Source organism: Carassius carassius, chromosome 40 (genome assembly GCF_963082965.1).
Source record: "Carassius carassius chromosome 40, fCarCar2.1, whole genome shotgun sequence".
Taxonomy (NCBI): domain Eukaryota; kingdom Metazoa; phylum Chordata; class Actinopteri; order Cypriniformes; family Cyprinidae; genus Carassius; species Carassius carassius.
In genome coordinates, this window is record NC_081794.1 from 27888026 (window position 1) to 27892320 (window position 4295).

Consider the following 4295-nt stretch of genomic DNA (forward strand, 5'->3'; position numbering starts at 1 on the left):
GTGCATTTATTTGAAATCAAGTCAACGATATCGCTGTAGATGAAGTGAGCCCTATGTATAGAAGCCATAGAGCGATAAATGCCTGCTTTTGAAGCTGCATGCATCTGAAACACTCACACAGTTAATGTGACCTCAACCTTAGAAATAAACACCAGTGACATTGATATTTCGCCATTAAATACAGCGAACCCCCGTTAAAACGCTTACACGAGAATGCTGGTCTCGTTTAACCCTGTTCTCATGGCCTTATCGGCATGTCCTTAGAGCGATTGCATGCTCTAGCTGCATATTGTTCAAGGTGTATGAACACAGATGTATAAATGCTGCTGCAAATATGCTTAATATTCGTTCCTGCAACAGATGCAAAACCATATTTGGAACCACCAAATATAAAACCCCTATTAAGATTTATAGCCTGCATAATTTTAATAAACACAAAACTGATTGTGTTTGTTATAGGATTATGTATTCATAAGGCAAGTCTATAGCAGCCTGCAGGACAAAGCAACAGCTGGGGTGGGGCTAAAAACTTGCCTGGGAAATACTTGCATGCAGAGAGATACAACAGGACTGTGGAGTATACATTATGCACATTAATCACAAAACAAAAGGCCTAAAGTGTGATTTAAGGAACTGAGTCTTAAATAATACTAGAACAAAGTGAGTGCTATTGATTTTGTAAAGGGGAGCAACACAGAGTTTATTTACAGAATCACAAGGGCAAGATCTTGGGAGATCGTTGGATTTCAGGTAACAGGTGAAAGCTCAGGAATCCTGGGGGCAGCAGAACAATGACACAGAGGTTAGTGTTTCAAAGGTACGTACAGTATACGTTACGTCTTGGAATCCCCCCTCCAGGGTCCCCACCAGCAGACCTTGCCCTCCGACGTCGTGGGGGTCTGCCGTGGGGCCATGGAGCCGGTCTCTCCGGATGCTGAGCATGAAACTCGGTGAGCAGATTGGGGTCGAGGATATCATGACGAGGTACCCAACACCTTTTTTCTGGCCCATAATCCTCCTGGTCAACCAGGTACTCGAGTATCCCACCACGACATCGGGAGTCCAGTATCTCCTTTATCGTGTATATGGGCTTGGGGTCTATGGGTGGTAATGGTCGGGGACCGGGTCTGCAGTTGGAAAAGAGACAGGTAAGTGATGGGGTTTTAACAGGGAGACATGAAAGGTGTGGTGCATTTGGTACTGAGTGGGTAATCGAAGTGGGTAAGTGACCGGGTTGACTATCGTTCCACAGGGAATGGACCAATGTATCTTGGATTTAACTTGTAACATGGTTGTCTTAACCGGATATTACGTATAGAGATCCATACCACTTGCCCAGGTTGGTAGGTGGGAGTTTGGCGGCAGTAAGTATTAGCAAAGTTCTGGTGGCGATTTATTGCCTGCTGAAGGAGGTGGTGTGACTGGTTCCAAATCCTCTCACTGTTTCGGAACCAAGTATTTACTGCGAGGACTTCGGATGGTTCACCGAACCAGGGGAACAGGTGAGGCTGATAGCCCAAGACACACTGGAATGGGGTCATGTTTGTGGATGTCTGTCGGAGGGAGTTCAGGGCGTACTCTGCCCAGACTAAATGTCAATGTCAATGTCACCTTTATTTATATAGCGCTTTAAACAAAATACATTGCGTCAAAGCAACTGAACAACATTCATTAGGAAAACAGTGTCAATAATGCAAAAATGAGAGTTAAAGGCAGTTCATCATTGGATTCAGTTATGTCATCTCTGTTCAGTTAAATAGTGTCTGTGCATTTATTTGCAATCAAGTCAACGATATCGCTGTAGATGAAGTGTCCCCAACTAAGCAAGCCAGAGGCGACAGCGGCAAGGAACCGAAACTCCATCGGTGACAGAATGGAGAAAAAAACCTTGGGAGAAACCAGGCTCAGTTGGGGGGCCAGTTCTCCTCTGACCAGACGAAACCAGTAGTTCAATTCCAGACTGCAGCAAAGTCAGATTGTGCAGAAGAATCATCTGTTTCCTGTGGTCTTGTCCTGGTGCTCCTCTGAGACAAGGTCTTTACAGGGGATCTGTATCTGGGGCTCTAGTTGTCCTGGTCTCCGCTGCCTTTCAGGGATGTAGAGGTCCTTTCTAGGTGCTGATCCACCATCTGATCTGGACACAGACTGGATCTGGTGGCCACGGTGACCTCGGAACAAGAGAGAAACAGACAAATATTAGCGTAGATGCCATTCTTCTAATGATGTAGCAAGTACATAGGTTGTTATGGGAAGTGTTTCCGGTTCCGGTTTACCTAATTAATGCAGCCTAAAAATCCTTTAACGGATTTGGATAATAAAAGCATATTAGTATGTTATGTGTATGCCAGGTTAAAGAGATGGGTCTTTAATCTAGATTTAAACTGCAAGAGTGTGTCTGCCTCCCGAACAATGTTAGGTAGGTTATTCCAGAGTTTGGGCGCCAAATAGGAAAAGGATCTGCCGCCTGCAGTTGATTTTGATATTCTAGGTATTATCTAATTGCCTGAGTTTTGAGAACGTTGCGGACGTAGAGGATTATAATGTAAAAGGAGCTCATTCAAATACTGAGGTGCTAAACCATTCAGGGCTTTATAAGTAATAAGCAATATTTTAAAATCTATGCGATGCTTGATAGGGAGCCAGTGCAGTGTTGACAGGACCGGGCTAATATGGTCATACTTCCTGGTTCTAGTAAGAACTCTTGCTGCTGCATTTTGGACTAGCTGTAGTTTGTTTACTAAGCGTGCAGAACAACCACCCAATAAAGCATTACAATAATCTAACCTTGAGGTCATAAATGCATGGATTAACATTTCTGCATTTGACATTGAGAGCATAGGCCGTAATTTAGATATATTTTTGAGATGGAAAAATGCAGTTTTACAAATGCTAGAAACGTGGCTTTCTAAGGAAAGATTGCGATCAAGTAGCACACCTAGGTTCCTAACTGATGATGAAGAATTGACAGAGCAACCATCAAGTCTTAGACAGTGTTCCAGGTTATTACAAGCAGAGTTTTTAGGTCCTATAATTAACACCTCTGTTTTGTCAAATTTAGCAGTAAGAAATTACTCGTCATCCAGTTTTTTTATATCGACTATGCAATCCATTAGTTTTTCAAATTGGTGTGTTTCACCGGGCTGCGAAGAAATATAGAGCTGAGTATCATCAGCATAACAGTGAAAGCTAACACCATGTTTCCTGATGATATCTCCCAAGGGTAACATATAAAGCGTGAAGAGTAGCGGCCCTAGTACTGAGCCTTGAGGTACTCCATACTGCCCTTGTGATCGATAGGATACATCTTCATTCACTGCTACGAACTGATGGCGGTCATATAAGTACGATTTAAACCATGCTAATGCACTTCCACTGATGCCAACAAAGTATTCAAGTCTATGCAAAAGAATGTTGTGGTCAATTGTGTCAAACGCAGCACTAAGATCCAATAAAACTAATAGAGAGATACACCCACGATCAGATGATAAGAGCAGATCATTTGTAACTCTAAGAAGAGCAGTCTCAGTACTATGATACGGTCTAAATCCTGACTGGAAATCCTCACATATACCATTTTTCTCTAAGAAGGAATATAATTGTGTGGATACCACCTTTTCTAGTATCTTGGACAGAAAAGGGAGATTCGAGATTGGTCTATAATTAACTAGTTATTTGGGGTCAAGTTGTGGTTTTTTGATGAGAGGCTTAATAACAGCCAGTTTGAAGGTTTTGGGGACATGTCCTAATGACAATGAGGAATTAATAATAGTCAGAAGAGGATCTATGACTTCTGGAAGCACCTCTTTCAGGAGCTTAGATGGTATAGGGTCTAACATACATGTTGTTGGTTTTGATGATTTAACAAGTTTATACAATTCTTCCTCTCCTATGGTAGAGAATGAGTGGAACTGTTCCTCAGCTCTTTTCAACATTAATAATAATAATAATAATAATGATAATAATAACAACAATAAATGTTTTTTTTAGAAAATAAGATTGTTAAAAGGATTTCTGAAGGATTGTGTGAGGATTGTAATGATGCAAAAAAAAATTTTGAAAGTCAGCTTTGATTGTTCCTGATAAACTGTTTAACTGCTCCCCCAAGTGGATATTAAAGTATGTTGTGGGATAATTAAATATATTCTAAATAAACTACAAACATAAAATTATATAGATTTATTTTGTTCTCACATTCTTTCTTGTAACTCTTCCCTCTCAGTGGCACAGATAACTGAAAGGCTCATTATGCAGCTCATTATGCGGGACTTTGTCTTCTCAGGTGTAAATCACAATGA